Source organism: Otolemur garnettii, unplaced genomic scaffold (genome assembly GCF_000181295.1).
Source record: "Otolemur garnettii isolate 467f Iridium unplaced genomic scaffold, OtoGar3 scaffold00125, whole genome shotgun sequence".
Lineage (NCBI taxonomy): Eukaryota > Metazoa > Chordata > Mammalia > Primates > Galagidae > Otolemur > Otolemur garnettii.
The window spans coordinates 1,660,170-1,681,485 of record NW_003852520.1 but is presented as its reverse complement, the minus strand read 5'-3'; the positions used below and the strand labels follow the sequence as shown (position 1 = coordinate 1,681,485).

At 46.2% G+C, this 21,316-nt stretch overlaps 1 pseudogene; it reads left to right on the top strand.

The window, feature by feature from the left end:
- The first annotated feature begins 20,764 nt into the window (after nucleotides 1-20,764).
- Nucleotides 20,765-21,105, top strand: LOC111727808 (annotated as a pseudogene).
- The last annotated feature ends 211 nt before the right edge of the window (nucleotides 21,106-21,316 follow it).

Sequence of the window (21,316 nt, the reverse complement as noted above, 5' to 3'; positions counted from 1 at the left end):
ACTATGATGGAGCTGGGAGAGATCAAGTTGCTCATGCCAGTTAGAGTCTCTTTTAGAAATTGAGGTGCATTCTGGTTGGGTGCATAGATATTGATAATTGAGATCTCATCATATTGAGTATTGCCCTTAACAAATATCAGGGCCCCCAGGGCCTCCAGGCCCTCCCGCTGCACCAGTATCATCCACCATTTGGTGTTTTTGTCAGAAAAGAAGCTCTCTGAACATCTTCAAATGCTTCTGAATAACTTGATTCCTTGGACCAGAAAGGAACAAGGCACAGAACCCTAGACACAACTGATTCCAAAGAACTCTGCACATGGTGACTCCTTAAAACGTGTACCAGCGGTTCTCAACCTATGGGTTGTGACCCCTTTTTAACAATGAAAGTACAATGTGGCATTAGGAAGGTTGAGAACCACTGGAGTAGTACTTTGCAAAACTCTGCACATGACAACACCTTAAAACACGTATACTTTCTCTGCCTTGTGACTTTACTTTCTGTGCCATGGTGGACAGAGATTTATTACCCTCTGGAGAGTAATGCTGGACTCAAAATCAATTGCATGCTCTGTTTTCAAGAACTCCTGCTGAGGTCTCAATACCACAGGCAGGGGATAGAGTGACCAGCCCATCTCTACTCACCCAAGACTGAAAGGGCACCAGGTTCAAACCACAACAAGCTAGTCACCCCAATCTAAAGATGCAAGAAAAAGCAAACCTTTTGTCCTATTAAACTTTAGGAAGTGCAGAATGCAGAAATGCAGAAAGCTAATTACCCTTTAATGCCCATGAGCTGCGTATTTCCTACAGGCTTGCATCTGAAGTTATATGTGTGATAATAAATACAGCAGATCAGGCAGTGACTCTTAATACCTCCAAATGCAGACAAAATACCTCAGACAAGTGAAGACCAAAACTGACATGGGACAAGTCATTTCAACAATGTGAAGGTGCGGCAGGACTTCCAGGAAAGCAAGCCTTGAGCACTCAGTACGGGAGCTCTTAAATGACAGGAAGCCTGGCTTTAACTCTTCCAATGATGGGGGTGGGAGCTCCATCCCATTCTAGTTCAAACCCTGACCTCTGTGTATGCCCAGCAGTGCTGGAACGAGCCATCCAAATAATGTGCACATTAATTAAATCTCCAATAGGTTCAGGAGGAAGGAAGCTCGGTGACAGTCCACATTTCTTCAGTCCTTCCTGGAGAGTATGAAGAGTTACGAGATTTACCAATCTCACTCCTTAAATTTTAAAAAAAAAAGTGGCATCTGCGGCTCAAAAGGGTAGGGGGCCAGCCCCATATGCCAGAGGTAGTGGGTTCAAACCCAGCCCCGGCCAAAGGAAAAAAAAAAAAACTCTTCAAGGCTCAGCTTTGCAGTGCTAATTTATTGATGTCATTCATAAGAAATCTAACAATATTGAATAATTTATTTTAAAATGACAGATCTCAAATATAGAGCCATCCTAATCCATGCCTACTGGAGAATATATGCATGATTATCATATATAATTTCATGTCAGGATTGAGTTTTTCTTCTAAGCAATATTCAGAGACTTCATTTTAGTACATATGAGGGAGTGAAATTAGGAAAAGGTAATTGTGAACCAGTGGATAAAACTGGATCATAAATTTTTCATTCCTCAACTGTACAGCAAGTCCCTGTGCTGAGTAGGAGGGAACAGAGAACTGTTGGTTGCTCTTGTTGTGCCCTGATTGCGAAATTCCCAAAGACCACCCAGGAGCCGATGCCAATGCAACAAACAAAACAGCCGTTTATTCAAGCTGGAGCTCAGACGCTCAGATCATCCGATGCAGCGGGGCAGTGCTGAGGGCCCTGAGTCTCCAGACATGAGGATTTTTATAGGGGTTCTAACAAGGGTGGAAAGTGGCTTCCAATGGGCAACTTGGGGGGTTTCTAAGGGGTAGCTCAAGGGTCTCTAATGGGTAGCTCGGGGGTCTCTAATGGGTAGCTCAAGGGTCTCTAACAGGTAGCTCAGGGGTCTCTAACAGACAACTCTTCTGATTGGTTGGCCTTTCCACATGCAGATGCATCTGATTGACTCTCACCAGGGGCAGTTATTTTCAAGAAGCTTTGCAGTTTTTTTGTTAGTTGGGCCTAGTCTTGACCTGTTCTCTCATTCCCCCCTTGACTTGCAACTAAGAGGACCCAATCATGGATCCTGAGCAGTGTCTGGTAAACTGCTAGGGGTTTCTACTGTGATCTTAGGACCATGAGTTGCACTGCTCTCACTCATTCTTTGATAAAAGTGAGGTGTCTATTGAAGACATAGGGCCCAACGATTAATAGTAGTAGTGATACCAGAAAAGTGGCGCCCCAGCCAGCTCAGCCGAGCAGGGCCTGGGGAGGGGACCTGCCACCTCATCTTGGTGACAGCAGCCAGCAAAGAAACCGGCAGGCTGGAGCAAGCGGGGGAGCTTTCTTTCCCCACAGGCTTCAGTAGAGCAGCACTAGAGGACCTGCCAATCAAGGGAAAACACTGGTGCCCATTTCTGATTGGTCCATTTTCAATCCTGCTCCTGATTGGTCCATTTTATAGACCAATCACAGCTAAGCTATTACACCTATATAAGACTCTGAGCAGAGAGCCTGGGGGCAGATCGTCGCAGATCTTTGAGGAAGATAGAGCAGAAGAACAAGACTTCGGCAGACCATCCAGGAAGAAGAAGCAAGAGCTGTGGCACTTCTAGTGCTGATCCTGCTCTACAAAGAGGCTTGGCTCTTTGTAGGAGTTGTAACACTTCTGCTGATCCTGCTCTACAAAGAGGCTTGGTCCTTTGCTGATCTTGCCCTGCAAAGAGGCTTGGTCCTTTGTAAGAGCTGTAGCTGTAGCACTTCCACTGCTGATCCTGCCTTACAAAGAGGCTTGGCCCTTTGCTGATCCTGCCCTGCAAAGAGGCTTGGTCCTTTGTAAGAGCTGTAGCACTTCCACTGCTGATCCTGCCCTGCAAAGAGACTTGGTCCTTTGTAAGAGCTGTAGCACTTCTGCTGCTGATCCTGCTCTACACGGAGGCTTGGTCCTTTGTAAGAGCTGTAGCACTTCTGCTGGTGGTCCTGCCCTGCTAAGAGGCTTGGTCCTTTGTAAGAGCTGTAGCACATCTATCCTGCTCTACAAAGAGGCTTGGCTCTTTGTAAGAGTTGTTTTCATAAGAGTTGTAACACTTGCATCTTGCCCTGCAAGGAGGTTTGGTTTTGAGCTGTAAATAAAACCTCACTGTTCATTCTATGGTCCGTTGATTCATTCATCGAATCGTTGAGACCAGGAGCCTGGAAATCCAGTGTTAGAAATCCGGTATCAGTAGCAGTATGAGTAGGGGTCCCACAAGGGTAGATACCAGAGTTGTCAACCAGGGGGACCAATTAAACATTGCTTCATACCACCCCTGTGACTGTTCCCACTCCAGTTTCTGTTTCTGGAGAACTTCTCTAACCAGTGCCATGGATTCTTTAACCACTCCTGAATGATCAACATAAAAGCAACGTTCTTCCCCTAGGGCTGCACATAAACTGCCCTGTTGTAAAAACAGCAAATCTAGCCCTCTTCTATTTTGGAGCACCACTTCTGAAAGGGAAGTAAGGGATTCTTGACGGTGGGAAGTAGATTTTTCCATTCTTTCTATGACCAAGTCTATGGCAGACTTTAGGGCCTGATAGTTCCTTTTGCAGGACGAGCGCTAAGACACCTGTTCCTGCTCCAGCAAGTCCTAATCCTAAGATTATTGACAGGGTGATAGCTGTGACCGGCTCTCTCCAAACTCAGTGACTATAACTTTGGAATCTTTGGTATATTACTTTTTTCTCATGGTAGATGAGTTTGGGAATCAATTGTACTAATACACAGAAATCTCGGGTTAAGTTTAAAACCAATGTATGTATACAGGGGGCCAAACCTGTGGAGCACGCCCACCACCCGTAGCTGAGCGGGATGAGGTAACCTGTCCCATTCCATTGGTGGGTCAGATTACATAGATGTCTGTGAGAGAGGGTTACTTGCCCAACACAGGTTCCCTGCCCCAAGACAGATTGAAGAGTGAGAAGGGGATGGCCACACTGTTGCCAACAACAAACAGTTGCCTCTGTGGTGAGGGTAAAGTTGTCTTGGAGGGCTATGACCTCGTAATAGGGAGGCCTTACATCTAAACATAACCAACAGGATTCAGTGAGGTCTGGTCTGGACTTATTTAACACTTGGTTAAGTTTTGGTAAGGAGGTTCCAAATGGGGTCAGGGTTGGTCGGTTCTACCTGGGTTGATGATGTTATCTGGGATTGGGGAAATGGTTTGTGGTTCGGGGTTTTAAGATGGTGGTTGCAAAATTGGATTTTGGCCCACTGCTATCAACTTGTCATTAGAGGGGGAGGTGTAGAGAACCTTAATGGTGACAATGCCCCCCAGGTCACAACTGACCCACCAATCTTTATCATACAATCAGATACCCCAGGTCTTGCCAACTTCCCACCCTAGGCTCTGCCTGTCGGCCTTAGTGACAATTAGGTTCATTGGATTGCACCACAACTTAGTTTCTCCTGTGGCACTGGAACAGGCTGGGGTTCCTCTCCTGGTTACCTTTAAGAGATCCTTACCTGGGGGGAATGCCACCACATGTAGCCTGTGGAAATGCAGCTCCATGAGGTGCAATAATAAGTATTTACACTTCCACACTGGTCCTGTCTATGACCTGGGCACATGTAAAAATAATGAGACTATAGGAGCTTAGGGTTTCCAATCCACCAGGGGCGTTTTACAAGGTCCTCTAAATCTACCATAAGTTCTGAGAACCAAGTGCCTCGGGGGTGTATCCCTGAGGTCTGATTTAAGATAGTCCCCGTGCTGGCATCTATGACCTGCCAGGTTATGTTTAGAGGCTGATGTGGGTTCGGGGTGGGGGAGGCACAAAGAGTACATATAGTTACAGTTAGCAGTATTACATAGGCAGTGTAGAATGCCTGAGCTTGAGTATCAAGGAGTTGTTTCTGTCCCATTCGATTTTCTATTGTGGGATAAAGTTCTCTCTGATGGCAATGGGATCTGCTAGCCTGGCATGGGTATAGTGGACCCAGGAGGTAATGCTGTTGACCTTAAGGGCGGTGGACATTGTCAGAACAATGATGTAAGGTCCTTTCCACCGGGGTTCAAGTGTTTCCTGTTGGTGTCTCTTGACGTACACCCAGTTGCCCGGGTGGAACTTGTGCAGCTCTGGTGTAAGTTTGGCCTCACAAATGGCTTTAAGGCAGGGCCAAATGTCTGAGTGGTCCCACTGGAGACTTTGTAGAGAAAAGAGCAGGTTATAATCTTCAAATTCTGCTAGTAATTCAGATTTCAAGTTAGGGGTGATATGGGAGGGTCTACCAAACATAATTTCAAAGGGTGTGAGTCCTAACACATAAGGGGAATTCCTGACCCTATAAAGGCATAGGGAAGGAGAGTCACCCAGTCCCCGCCAGTCTCTTGGGTTAATTTAGTCAAGGTCTCTTTCAGAGTTCTGTTCATTCTCTCTACTTGCACTAAACTTTGGGGCCAGTAGGCACAATGTAGTTTCCAATTTTCCCCCATTGCTATTGCTACCCTTTAGGTTACCTGGGAAATAAAGGATGGTCCATTGTCAGAGCCTAATTGTGTAGGGAATCCATACCTGGGCAGAAGATCTTCCAGAATATTTTTGGCTACTACTTGTACTATCTCGCATAGGAAAAGCTTCTACCCATCCTGAAAAAGTATCTATAAAGACTAAAAGATATTTATATCCATACTTTCTGGGTTTGACTTCAGTGAAGTTAACTTCCCAATAAGTATCTGGTTTGTTACCCTGTAACCAGGAACCCTGGCTGTAGGGGCCTGCTCTTGCGTTGGTTAGTTGGCATGCTCTGCATGCTGTCACTATCTGACCCACTTTGGCATCCAATTGTTCTATTTTGATATTGGCATGGCAGACGAGATCTTTCATTTTCCTGATGCCCATGTGGGTGGTGTGATGTATACATTGCAACACTTACAGTCCCAGTTCTGCAGGCAGTAAAACTTTATCATCACAGGTGAGCCATCAACCATCGTGGCATTTAGTCATGGGTATTTTCTGCATCCATGCTACGTCTTATTTTGTGTAATTTGGGTGTTTAGGTAATTCTGGGGGCCCAGGATCTGGGAGCTGCAGGGATAATATCAGATCTACTTCCAGAGCAACTCTCTTGGCTTTCTGATCCACCAGGTGGTTCCCTCTTGCTATGGGGGTGTCAAGTTTCTGGTGTCCTGGGCAATGAATAATGGCTACCTTTTTCAGTAACCATATGCCACTTAGTAGGTCTAAAATCTCCTGCATATTTTTGATAGTTTTTCCTTCAGCAGTTAACAGGCCCCTTTCCTGATAGATGGCACCATATATGTGGGTTGCAGCAAAGACATAGCAACTATATATGTAGATATTAATTTTTCTTTCTTTGCCCAGGGTTAATGCCATGATTAGACCTATAAGTTCAGCCTTCTGAGCCGAGGTCCCCACCGGGAGGGTTTCTGCCCAGAAAGTCGGAGGGTTTCTGCCCAGAAAGTCTCAGTTTCTGAGACTACTGCTGCCCCCACATACCTGTGGCCATCTCCTATGAAGTTGCTCCCATCCATGTACCAAGTTTCTTTGGCATCTGGCAGTGGTTGATTGGTCAGGTCCTGGCGGAGATGGTGAACCTGTGCTAAAATGTCTGCACAATCGTGGAGGGGGATGTCGGCTTCTGGGTTAGGCAGCAGGGTGGCAGGGTTCAGGGTAACTCTGGGTAGGAACCAGATTCACAGTGGGTTCACTAGCAGGCTCTGATAGTGTGTCATCCATGCATTGCTCATCCATCAATCAGGGAGTTGTTTCAGTACCCCTTCAATGGTGTACGGGGTGGTTATCAGTAGTTCTTGTCCTAGGGTCAGTTTGTCCGCATCTCAGACCAACAGAGCAGTGGCAGCTATGGGCAAACATGGAAGCTAGCCTGCTGCTACCAGGTCCAGTTTTTTTGATAGATAAGCCACTGGCCAGTTCCATGGTCCCAGAGTTTGGGTCAAAACACCCTTAGTCACCCCCTTGCATTCATCCACATAAAGGTGGAAGGGCTTGGTGATGTCAGGGAGACCAAGCACCAGAGAAGTCAGAAGGGTGGTTTTTAACTTCTGGAAGGCCCATTCCATATCCTCAGTCCAGTTAAAAGGTTGCCCTCCTTTGGTTGCTTCATATGAGGGTTTGGCTATCTTGGCGAATATGGGGACTCACAGTCTACAAAACCCGACTGACCCTAGGAACTCTCAGAATTGTCTTGGTGAAGTGGGAGTGGGGATCCTTAGGACTGTTTCTTTTCTGGCTTCAGAGAGCCATCTCTGTCCATCTTTTAGAATACAGCCCAGGTAACTTGTGGATTGTTGGCAGATCTGCACCTTCTTGGCTTATGCTCTGTATCTTAGGTCCCCCAGGGTCTTGAGTAAGTCTCACGTTCCCTGCATGAAGATTGATTCATCATCTGTGGCTATTAAGATGTCATCCACATACTGAAGGAGGGTGAGGTTAGGATGGTGTCTACGATACTCACTGAGGTCTTCATGCAACACCTCATCAAAGATAGTGGGGGAATTTTTGAATCCCTGAGGCAGTCTAGTCCAGGTCAATTGTCCATTGATGCCTTTTTCTGGGTCATTTCACTCGAATGCAAACAGGTTTTGACTTTGTGATGCCAGTGACAAACTGAAAAGGGCGTCTTTCAAATGCAATACGGTATACCATGTCCGGGTGGGGGGTAGGGAGCTTAGGAGGGTGTATGGATTGGGTACATTAGGGTGTATATCCATTACCCGTCTGTTGACTTTTCTCAGGTCCTGCACCAGTCGGTAATCATTGAATAGGGGTTTCTTGACCGGGATGCAAGGGGGTGTTCCAAGGAGATTGGCACAGGACCAAAATTCTTACCTCAAGGAGGCACCTGATGTGTGGTGTGATACCCCTTCTTGCTTCCTGCAACATTAGGTACTGCCTTACTTGGGCCGGTTCGGTCCCTGGCTTGAGTTCCACTAGGATGGGAGGGCAGTGTTGAGCTAGGCCCATCCCGCCGGTTTCTGCCCATGCTGATGGGTATGTGGTCAGCCAGCCAGCCATATTTACATCAATATTGGTGGACTGCTGATAAAGCCGATATTCATCCCCCAAGAGTACTATCAGGACCTGGATGGGGTGGCCTTTCCCATCTGTGACTCGAGTTCCCCCTTGTTCAAAGGAAATCTGGGCCCCAATCTTACTCAGTAAGTCTCGGCACAACAATGGGTAGGGGCAGTCTGGGATTACCATGAATGCATGGGATACCCAGCCCGTGCCTAGGTCCACAGTTCTTCGGATAGTCCATGAGTATTGTTTCATCCCAGTGGCCCCCTGCACCCAGGACTTTGGTTGTTCATTTGCCTTGATCTTTGACTAAGACTGAATGTTGAGCACCCGTGTCAACTAGGAAGTCTATTGGAGTTCCCTCCACTCTGAGGGTTACCCTAGGTTCAGGGAGGGGGTCCGAACCCCGACCCCTCTAGTCACTGAGCTCTCCCAATTCCAAAATGTGGGCTTTATTGCAGGAGAGGTGGCCATTATCCCACCTTTTGGGGCACTCTTTGGCCCAGTGTTCAGTCTCTTTACAATAAGTACATTGATCTTTCCTTAATCTTGGGCAGTCTCTCTGGGACAGCTCCTTACCTTCACCAGCAGCAAGTCTCTGCAATCTTTGTTCCCATTCTTCAGAGGAGTCCACCTTAGTGGCAAGCAGGATCTTGGCAAGGTCTCGCATCTGTTTGCTGTTTGCTCGGGTCTGTTTTTCCTCTGGAGTTTCTCTGTTGTTATATACCCATTCAGGTACTGCAAGTAAGTCTTGCAAGGATTTTTCACCTAACCTGTCTATTTTCTGAAGTTTTGGTTTAATATCAGGAGCTGACTGATTAACAAAAGCCATAATGACAGTAGCCTTACTCTCCTCAGCCTACGGATCCATGGACGTGTAAGTATGGAACACCTCCATGTTTTTTTCTAAGAAAGCTGCAGGAGATTCAATCTTTTCCTGTTGGACATTCCCTATTTTAGCCAAATTGGTCGGCTTTTGAGCTGTCTTTCAGAGACCCCTCATTAGAGTCTGGCGGTAGACCCAGAGCCTCTCCTTACCTTCAGCAGTGTTAAAGTCCAGTCTAGGCAAGTCAGTGGGAATACGGCATCTATTAATGCCTGGTTCACAGTGGGATTCCCATTCTCACCCAGAACAGACTTCGGAGCTTCTGCCTAGATTCTTTCTCTTTCCTCAGTAGTGAAGAAGACCTATAACAACTGTTGGCAATCATCCAAGGTGGGCTGATGAGTGAAAAGAATAGAATCTAACAAATCAATGAAAGCTGTAGGTTTTTCTGAGAATTGAGGGTTTTGCATTTTCCAACTATAAAAATCACTAATGGCGAAAGGCCAGTAGTGAAGGGATTGGTTCCCATCTTCATCAGGAGGGCCTATGGCCCAGAGGGACAGGGCAGTGGAATCGGCAGCTGCCAGGTCAGCTATAGGCCTCGATTGTTCACAGTGCCTTGTATAGGGTGGGCTACCCACCAGTCCACCCGCTGCTTCTGTCTCCCTCGGAGGGGGCTGTCCTACCAGTGGTTGTCTCACAGGGGATTGGGAAGGAGGAGGGAAAAGAGTTTCCTGATCCATGCTGTCCTGTAAAATGGAGTAAAGGGGCATGGTGGGTTTAGGAGGTTCTTTTACTTGAGTTTTTTCATGAACCGCAAGGACCATACCTAGCTGCTACTGCTGGGGTGGCAGCACTGGTTTCAGGCAAGCGGGGTGTGGGGGATCCTCTACCAGGTCCTGCCAGATGGTGATGTAGGGGACCTGGTCAGGATGACCAATGTGTGGCCAGTACACAAGGTCTTCAACCTGGTAAATAATTGGGAAGTGGAAAGTCCCTTCTGTGGGCTAGACTACATTGAAGGTTAGCCATTCATTTCTACAAAAAATTTCTAACTTGCCCTTCCTAACAGTGAGACCTAAATTCTGGGCCCTGTCCTTAAAGTCCTTAAAGTGTTCAAAAATGAGAGACAAGGGGGTCATCTGCATCTGTCCCATCTTGTCTGTCAAAACCATCCAGAACAAAACAGCACACACAGTGCACACAATGAAACAAACACCAGGCCTCCCGGGGACCAGAGGCAAAACCAAAAGTGGGACGATGGTGGCTGACTGTCATTTTGCAGGAGCGACCCGCAACGTCCACTCAGAGAAACCAGAGGGACTGATTCCACCTGATCCCTATCAGAAGGGTCTGGGGATTCCACGTCCCAGTCCCTGGCAGAAGAGACTGCAGGGGCTGGGGATTCCATGTCCCAGTCCCTGGCAGAAGGGGTAGGAACATCTTCCATGCCGCCCTGGCCAGTGGTCCATCAGCGCATCTGCCTAGACCTCTTCCCAGCACTATCAAAGTCGGACCCGTACCCAAAATGCAAAGACAAACCAAAACATGAAACGCAGACACAAACTGAAACAGGAAACACAGACATGTACAACACAACACTTACTGTCCTTCAGATTGGGGTCCTGGGGGGGTCTTGGAAATCCCAGATGAGCCCCCAAATGTTGTGGCCAGATTGCAAAATTCCCAAAGACCACCCAGGAGCCAATACCAATGCAACAAACAAAACAGCCATTTATTCAAGCTTGAGCTCATACCCTCAGATCATCCCGACGCAGCGGGGCAGTACTGAGGGTCCTGAGCCTCAGGACATGAGGGTTTTTATAGGGGTTCTAACAAGGGTGGAAGGTGGCTTCCAATGGGCAACTTGGGGGGTTTCTAATGGGTAGCTTGGGGGTCTCTAATGGGTAGCTCAGGGGTCTCTAACAGACAACTCTTCTGATTGGTTGGCCTTTCCACATGCAGATGCATCTGATTGCCTCTCACCACAGACAGTTATTTTCAAGAAGCATTTGCAGTTTTTTTTGTTAGTTGGGCCTAGTCTTGACCTGTTCTCTCAGCTCTCACTGGGTCTCCATGTTAATGGAGAAGACTGACACCAAACAAGTAAACAAATATACCCAATAATTACAGGTTACAGTTAATTAATAAAGATTGAAAGTAAACCTACTTTCTGTTTTCATATCACATTCTGCATGGCTCTTGGAATCATTCACAGTAACCTAGAAACCTCAAATTCACATATTACTCAAACAATAGCTTTTTTTCTCAATTCAGTCATTGTTCATCATTGTTTCATTTAAAAAATACAAATCTCTTCATGAAGAAGAATGATTTAATATGACATATTATATTTTCCCACCAGAATACCTATTTATCTACCCTAGGCTATTAAAAATTTTTCAATACTTTCTATGTGTTTCAGATAATATTTTTAAGACCTTTCCAATTTGCAACATCAAAATGCTTGCAAGGCCTTACAAATAAGCTGAAATTCAGTTTCTCATCACTATTGAGGCCTCCCCTTCCTTGCTAATAAGATTAACACCTGTTCTTTCTGGTTCCTGGAACAAATAAAAGAACAAAGGAGAAAATTGTGTTCCATTCTGCAAGTACAGCCAGTGTGGGTGCCAAAAGAAGTTGCATTAAGAATGCAAAGTGACTCAATCAGCCTCTCTGTACTAGAGAGCGTTCAAACAGCTGCTGCTGCCCTCTACAACCCCACACCTCACCCTGCCCTCCCCTGCTCTGCAAATGAGCTATGGGAGGGATCCTGTTCCTCCAGTGCAGCTTGATCTTCAGACAGGACCCAACACTCTTACCAATGATATCAATGGGTCAGTGATGGAGGATAGCAGGGATATTATCATTTTGATAAGGGTCAACGTCTTTAAAAAATGAAACTTCTAGAACAGGGCCTCCAGCACTGGTAAGTGACAGGGGTGGTATATGCCTAGTCAGCCCTAGAAAGATCTCGACTGTAGGTCTGCAGTCTCCTAGTCTCAAAACCAACACATACATGTACACGGTGTGCTGGCTGCTTCGGAGGCAACCACACTGTCATACACATGGCCACAGTGTAATATAAAGTAATGCTATTTTCAATATATGATAAAGTTAATGACACCCAACTGCTCTACTTAAAAGAAAAATTCACAGTTAGTACACTCAGCCCATCTTAGACTATCTTCTTCAGTAGTTTTTCAGTCTACTGAGATGTCCTCCATCTATTGCATGGTTGCTTATGCTTTTATGCACTAACATTTGGACATGGACATCTTCTAAAACAGCACATGGAAAATACTGATGGATAGTTTCTTACAAGTGAGGAGAGAACTGCCCTCAGCCCATGCCTCCCGCCCCCCACCTGTCACACTCCCCCTTGGCCCCCAAGCCTGCCAGGGCTGCTTTGCTCTGCATGCCTTCTGTGTCACTATGACAATCACAGCACTATGCCTACTGCACATCAGCCAGGTACCAGGTGCTTGTCTCGAACATCATCCCTGGCGCCCAGAGCAGTCTCTAGAACAGTTATTACAACTTCTCTTTTTATAATCAAATAAATCACTCAAGGTCACAAAACTAGAGAAAAACTCTCCAGCATGTGCCTTCCTCTCTTCTGAAAGAGCTAAAGGGAGTCCTCAAGGCTTTTGCTCCTGAATAGGCATGTTTAAGGACAGCAAAGCAAAGAGACTCCCTGTTATGGCTATTTAATGGGGACACTAAGGCACACGCTAAAAGATGGGCAACTTTTAAAACCTCTGTGTTTTCTGTAGGATATTTATGAGTCTAGGGGTGAGTCAAGAATGAAACAGCTGGTTACAGAGAGTAAGAACTATAATCAACACTGTGGAACTCACAGAAATATCCTGAACAGAGGAAAGAGCTTCCCAATTTAGACCTGGCCTCTCTGGCAGGTAATAACAGAGCAAGGAACCAACTGCCAGCCCCAGGTTTAAAGCATGTGCTGTCAGGGCCAAGCCTCCCTGGCAAACCCAACTTTATCCCAGACTAATTCCTAAGGACTCATGCTTTCTTGGGTAGTATTATTAGCCTTGTTCTCACAAGATAAACCAGGGTTTCAGCCAGAGGAGGCCTGGGGGGGTGTAAGTATGGTTCTCCATTCTGTTCCCTTCTCCTACTCTCTCTCCATCACCCTGCTTTCAATCCAGCCTAGGAACAGCCCTAACTACCATCTGTAGACTTTACTCCATCCACAAGTCCTTTCACCTACTCTGTTCCATGTAACCTGTGGAATCAGCAGCCCCTTGTAAAACAGAATGACATCTCAGAGAAGGATAATGGTTTAGTCCAAACCATGCTGCCAAGAAAGATCAGAGCCAAAACTGGGTTCAAGTTTCCTGGGTATTCCAGTTTAGAAGGTCTCATGAGTCCAGCAAAGGAGGCATCACTGGGTTACCCTTGGCTCTATCCAACCTCCCTGACAGTGGGGTTACAATTAATAATAATTATTGGATTCTGATGGTGTCCTACAGTTAAGTCTCTCCACTACCAACAAAAACAGCTCAGTCCCACAGGACTGCCACTTGAACATCCTGAACCCACTCACGGGAGGTGAGAGCTTTGCCCCCCATCCCTGTCACTCTCCCCCTGAGGTTTACAAATAACACACATGAGGATTAGTGAGTGTTAGATGTGTACATGAGAAACCTACCTGCATGTCCTGTGTGGGTCTGGGACTGGTTTTCCCTGCTTAGTTATAAACTTTGGAGAGAGACAGTGTTCACAAACACACCAAACATTCTTAGTGTCTTCAGGATGGCTACAGCAGTCATTCTTACCATCAAGCCAGAGACTTATCCTCAGTGAAAACAGCTTCCTTTCAGTGAAGTAACAGGAAGAGCATCTGAAAGCACTGCAACCACGGTGTAGATCAATGGTCAGTTACCCCAGAACCAGTTCTCCAGTTTACTGGTTTTCTCTATTCCTGCGTCACTTCCCTTGTCTTGTCTGCTTGGCGCATTTACTCTTCATTATCATCTCCTGCAAAGAGAGTTAGAGAAAAAGAGGTGAGACAAGACTCAAAATAAAAGTCCAGCAAGTGATCACCAAGCACCTCTTTGTGCCAGACGTGGAGGGCCACCAAGAATCCTGACGAGTGAGGGGCAGCCCCACACATGGCTGCAGGAGAGACATGAGATGCTGCCAGACCAGACCCTGGCAAAGAAGGAAGGGGATGAAGGCAACAGAAAGAAAGTGACACTACTGCTGGGACCTGAAAAAGTCAAAGTCCAGGAGGAAACAGGGCAGTAGGGAAGAAGACAAGAAGAGCAGGGTGGAGCAGGGCACAGGCAGTGGGGTCCAGAATGGGCTCATGCTGTGAGCAAGAAGGGGCCCTGGAGTGGCCTAGTCAGTAGAGATGAGGGCATGACACTGGGAAGGCTTCATGAAGGGCTGTTAGGTGGAGACCTTCTGGGACCTTCTTTACTCTCTTCCCTTCTTCCTGAAGGGCTGTTGGGGGAAACCTACTGGGACCTTCTTTACTCTCACAAGTATCTAAGCATGGGCAATAGATATATGGCCACATGTGTCAGTCTGATCACATATGCCACCACTCTCCCCTCCTCTGTCCATGGCAAATGTTACTAAATTATCATGGTACAGGCTAAGCCTGGACTGATCTCTAGAATCCTACCAATATTATCACTTCAGGCAGCAGCACAGATTGAAATAGAACCTACCTGTGTTTTCCATGCTCTGAGCCAGAGATGCTGCAGAAGGGCAGTTCACAGGCTGTATCTGAACTGCATTTGTATTTTCTTTGCCCACAGAGAGGTTTTTGCAATTCTGAGCCAACATGAAATTTAACTTAGAAGTCTGTATTTCTAAGGGGGAGGCTTGAGATGAAGCTCATTTCCTTAGAAACTCATAAATAGACCTTGCAATCTAGCACAGTGGGGATGGGATAAAGAACCGTGTCTAAGAGAGTTGGCTCTAGACTCTAGTTCAGACTGTTCAAACTTGTATCACTACAAAAGGATTATATAGATTTGCTAACTTACTTAGCTTTTCTGTTCCCTTCCCTAAAAAATGACAGACATTAGGAATGTTTTTAGCTGCAAGTAACTAAATGCCCATCCACCTAAACAAATAGTTTATTTTTCTCACACAACTGGAAGTCCAGACAGAGGCAGTTGCTAGGGGTGTTTCAGCTGTTCGGTGATGCCGTCAGGATCCGGGGTTTGTTCTACCTTCCAACTCTGCCTTTCTTAGCATGTCGGCTCGTTACCTTGTGTTTCTAATGTGGCTCGGCCATCACAGTTCTGTCTGAGGTCATGTGCCTCCTTTATAAAAAAGAAGACTGGCTCGGCACCTGTGGCTCAAGTGGCTAAGGCGCCAGCCACATACACCTAAGGTGGTGGGTTCGAATCCAGCCCAGACCCGCCAAACAACAATGGCTGCAACCAAAAAATGGCCTGGTGTTGTGGCGGGCGCCTGTGGTCCCAGCTACTTGGGAGGCGGAGGCAGGAGACTCGCTTGAGCCCAGGAGTTGGAGGTTGCTGTGAGCTGTGATGCCACAGCACTCTACCCAGGGGGACAGCTTGAGGCGCTGTCTCAAAAAAAAAAACAAAGAAGACTGAGAGAGAGAGAACGAAGTAGAGGCAAATAGAGATCTTTAATCTTTTAATCTAGTATTGTGTGTCTTATTTTATCAGGAAAGACAAAAGCATCCCAAAAGCCACCAGCAGACTTCTATTCACACTCATTGGCTAGAACTGGACACCCAAGCAAAACTTGGTATTGTTAGCAATCAAAGAGAAGGGACTTAAATATTAGGTATTCACCTGCCCCAGGTAACACAGTCAACTTCAGAATACTGATAAAACAGTTAAAATAACCTGGTACATGGCTTAGGCTAACAGTGCCTAGAACAGAGTTCTCAATAGATGTTAGCTATTGGAATTACATTAATGCAGACACAGAATGATCCATCTTGGACTAGGACATGGCAGAGGGAATAATTTTAAGACTCAGTTAAGGTAAAAGCCTTGAAAAGAAAGACAAAACTACTGGTTAAAAAAAAAAAAGTTTGGTTTTAATTTTACTACCTTTATTTCTCCCTCCCCTTATAACCACAAAAGTATCTGTCTGCTTTCCCAATTATCGTCTACTTGTTTTCTGATTACTTTATAATCATGTATCTTTGATAGATTTTAAGTACTTTATTATTTTGAAAACCTAACTAAAAATATATATAAACTTTGAATTCTTAAGTCTACTCAATTAAAAAACCTCCTGCAGTAACTTTAATGCTACATCCTAATCAGCAGCCTGCACAGTTACATAATCACATAACGCTGAGCCTGTGACCTACTCTTCAGAATATATTTGTTTTAGACATAACTTACCTATGTGAAGAAGTAGAAATATTGCCTATGGCCATGAAAACTTAATTGCAATACTGAAAGCATGTGACAGTAACTGTTTCTAGAACTAGCAGGCAGCGCAGCTCCCAGGAGCCCAGTTGCACATTGGTGAGCAGCCTCAAGGCCCTTTCAGGTGGACAGCATGATAGGCGGCCCCCCTACACACTTCAGGAACTATGGACAGTGGTGCAAGGACCAGACTCAAAAGTCAGTGGTAGCTACATAATCCACCAAGAAACAGGAGTGGTGAATGGTGTGAGGTGAATGGACAGAGATTTAAAGGAAGAGAAAGGTTCTGAGTATATACTCAAAAGAATTGAAAGCAAGCTAAGAGATTTCTGTACAGCCACGTTCACAGCAGCACCATTCACAACAGCTAAAGGGTGAAAGCAGCCCATGTGGCCATGGATGAGTGAATGGCTAAGCAATTGTGGTAGATGTACACACACACACACACACACAAAATGAAACATCACTCAGCCTTAAAAAGACAGAGATCTGACACAAGCTACAAAGTACATGTACCAGAGTACATTATGCTGAGTGAAATAACCCAATGACCCAGAGACAAACACTGTCTGATTCCTCTTATGTCAAGTATTTAAGACAGGAAACCAACAGGCCCTACCCTAAAAGGGGTCATGAGACGTAAACCAAGGTCTCTGATAAAACAGGAGGCAATGCAAAGCCAAAGAAAACCAGCTAGAACCCAGAGGGCCCCTCCCTGCTCCACACACCCTGCTTACAGTGTATTAGCATACTAACAGAACTCCCACCAATGCTGTGACAGCTTACAGAAGCCATGGTAACTCCCACAAGCTACTCGATATGAAGAGGGGAGGAGTCTTCATTTCCAGAAACTCCCTACCCCTTTCCCAAACACCTTACGAATAATCCCTCTCTACTTAAAATTAGATAGAAGGTATAAAACAGGAGCCTGGAACTCATGCGGGCTGCTGTCTGCTGCTCTGAGAGACAGCACCGCCCTGACTGGGGGGCAGCCCCTTTTTGTCGCTTCTTACTTTAAGAAACTTCCTTTCACTTTACTCTGCTGGCTCACTCAAGTTCTTTCCTGCGTGAAACCAAAAACCCACTTGGACCCACTTTGGGGTCCACTTTCCTGTATCACATAGAGTTGTCAAGTTCACAGAGACAGTGGAATGGTGACTGCCAGGAGCTGCGGACTTACCATTTAAAGGCATAGGGTTTCAGTTGGGGAAAATGAAAAAAGTTCTGGAAGAGAATGGTGGTTGTGACTGGCAGCAAAGCAAAATGTATTTAAATATACAGAACCGCACACTTAAGAATGGCTAAAAAGGCAAATGTTATGCATGTTTTACCACAATAAAATAAATTTGGAGGAAAAAAAGGGAAAGGCAGGCAGTGGAATTCCATAGCCTCACTCCACAAACTCACCCCGCAGCCCCACCACACACAGTCCCCTAAATGTTTGCTTACTAAGGGGAAAAGAAGGAGACAAAACTGGGGATGAGCCTTCCAAGTACTTCTAGACATGAGCAGAATCTTTAGCCACTCTGGGTTTTTTTTACAATAAATGCGTATTACCTTTGTAACTGGGGAAAGAACATTACAAAACCCGGCAGCAAAGCAGTAAGCAGCACTCAGCTTCTCTTCACCTCTGGCCTGACGTCAAGGCAACTTCCCTCAGCCTGAGGAGTCTTGACGTCTCACTTGGCCTTTACGGCTCACAGCTGTGATCAACTCTGGGTCAGCAATTACGAGACTGACCTGGAAAGATAGTGCCCTGCTGTCTGCAGGGCCCAGGCTGGGAGCTGGAGCAGGTGCCTGAGGAAGCAGCGTCTGGGGAGATCTGAGAATCCAGAGCTCAGCAGACAACTTACTCCTTTTTGTTGTCTCTGATTAGATCTTTACACATTTTTTTGTTTCGTTTTCTTTTTTCTTGGCACAGACAAGGGTGTTTCATTGAAGCTTTAGGGAAATGACTGGATTTTAATGGACTCTAATTGGCTCCCATGGTTATCGCAAAGGAGCTGTGGTCATAAAAGTTAATTAAATTAGATTCATTTGCATATTCAAGACCATTCCTTTCCTTCACTTTAAAGTCAGAAAGAGAGAAAATGTGTCCAGTCTCCTCCCTGGTCCGAAGACACACGGCAGCGTCCCGACTCTGTGTGTGCTGGGAGGTGACATGAGGGCGGCTCTGACATGCTCGCCTCAAGTGCATTCTCCACATTTTTAACCTGAGTGTCAATACAAGAGTTAAATCGTACGCACTGACGCTCTCACTTGGAAGTGTAGAGCAAGTCCTCTACAGAAAGAGGTTGCTGTGCTAAAAGACTGAGGCAGCTTCGTAAACAAAAGGTGAGTTCAGAACACTCAGTAGGAAATGAATAAGCCACATTCCCAGCCACAGGCCGGCTAGCAGCACTTTTGCATTTGTGTGTGTGTGCTGGTTTGTGTGTGGGCAACAAGTGTCCTTAGCTCTTAGCTCTACTTAGTATAGGCCAGAGGGACGGAGCCACTGGACTCTAAGAGATGTCTCGTCTACTCCGCTGCCTGGGGCAGGCCGAAAATAACCAGCTGAAATGGAACTCTGGCCTGTTTTCTGAAGCCCCCAGGGAAGATGTTTCTACAACTTTCCTCTATTTCTATTTCCTCTCTTACCTGACCCATTTTTAACAATTCTGAATGTCACGCCAGAAAGCATTCCCTGGTATCAAACCTACATGCCCTCAGCAGCTGATTTACTGTTAATCTCACACACACCCTACACACATGTGGGCAGGCAAGCTCAGCCCCACACCTGCTCAGCCCCACCCTGCTCATCTCTGTATTTCATTGAAATATCAGCTAGTGCCTGGATCAGTCTATAGATTAAAGGCAGTGTCTGCCCTACTTCCTCTGGCCACACTTTCCTGTTAATATGAGTAAGAATTTATCAGCACCTCCATTCTCCCTCATGTAAGAAGACAGGGTTAATTTATTTTTTAATTTTGTTTTCTTTAATAAGCACAAATGTGCCAGGCTCTATATTAGCTTTTTGAAAAACACTGCTGGACAGGACAGACCCTGCCCTCATGTATGGAGCTCAGGTATGACACGAGTAACTACTAGTTTGAGGAGGGTTGCAAAGAAGTCTGGGTTACTAAGAAATCATACAACAGCCTCCTTTAAACTAGCTAGGAAGACAGGAATGCTTTCTGAATAGAGCAATGTTCACTTGAAACTTGAAGAATGAACAGGAATTCTCAAAGCAGAGAATACATTCAAGGTCCAGGGAACAGCACGTGGGAAGTCCCCAACGTGAGGAAGAAGTGGCCTCTGGGAAGGCCGGTGGTGAAGTTTCAACAGCAGGACAGAGGGGCCATGCTCAGGCTGTGGGGTCACCAGACATGGCTCACCATCTGCACTCACCAGGCTGTGACTGGGACCTGACTCTGTGGTCCTGCTCTGTACAATTTCAGAACTCTGAGCAACTGGATTCTCAGGATTCTAAACAAGGATTAAGGACTTGGAGTAAGGATGGAAGAGAAGTGGGCTCATCTCCACACTCAGAAGGCTGGCACTGCCAGAGAGGCCTGGCAGGTCAGCCCACACAGCCCAGTGCGGAGCAGCCACCGGGTGCTGCGGTATTTGGCACTGCACAGCCTTTATGAAGTCCCACTGCCAGGGGCCTCAACCCCTCATCTGTGAAATGAGGAGGTTCAATGGGGACTCTTACAATTTGCCTTCTGGAATCAGTTAGCAACAAAAGTCCCCACACAGCTCTGAAGGGGGGTGCGTTACCACAGAGCTAACCTACATTTGGAAGCAGGAGGATGTGTTATTCAGATAGTGGGACTCTCTCCAATATGCTTTTTTGGGAGGGAGGGCATTTTTTTTAAGTATTTTTTTGTTGTGATAAAATATAGACAGCATACAACTTACCATTCTGACCCTGTCTCTGTGTGTTCCATTCAGTGGCATTAATCACACTCCCAGTGTTACACAACCAGCCCCACTATCTCTTGTGAAAACTTTTCGCTCCAATTCACTTTTAAATGAACCTGGGCAAGTTCTACAGGTATCCTTATAATTCACGAAACAGACAGCTGATCATGGCTCCTGATTCAGACCATGAGAGGTCAGATACTCCTCTTAAAGAAAATGAGGCTTTTTACTCCCATTGTAGAAAAAGAGGTAAAATGGGAAAAGATAAACTGCTGAGGAGACCACACTTCAATCCTCTCCTCCTGCCTCTGTAAAAGTCCCCTCCTTGTTCAAGAATACAAGCTTAACAACCTTGATACCAAACCAGATGAGGACACAACAATAAAAGGAATGTGTGCCCCCTCCCTAATGAACACAGATGCAAAAAGCCTCAACAAAACACTAACAAATCACGTTATTTTCTTCCCGCTGTCTGGGTTGGCTACCTTTTTCTCTTTATCATGCCGGAGCCAGCAAAGTCCGCACCTCTGAAGAAGGGCACTGAGCAGGCTGTGACCAAGGCCCGGAAGAAGGATGGCAAGAAGCACAAGTGGAGCCGCAAGGAGAGTCACTCAGTGTGCAGGTCTGACGCAGGTCCCCCACCACCGCATCTCCCCTAAAGCCTTGACGTCTTTGAGTGCATCACAGGTGAGGCTTCTCACCTAGCCCATTCCAACAACGCTTGACTACCACTTCCAGGGAGATTGAGACGGCCACGCACCTGCTGCTTCCTGGAGAGCTGGCCAAGCATGCGGGGTCCGAGGGCACCAAGGCCGCCACCAAGTACACCAGTGCCAAGTAAACTTACCAAGCAGGGAGGGACTTTCTCTGGAATTTCCTGGTCTAAACAAGAATGCTTCTTACCAAAAAACTCAGAGTTGCCTTCAGTCCACTCCCTACTACATCAAGGTCTATGGCAGAAAAGAAGACTGAAGAATGCAACCACACCTGGACGGGTTTTCCACTAGATAACGCCTGCCCACCTGCCCGTCTACCCGCCCACCCACCTGCCC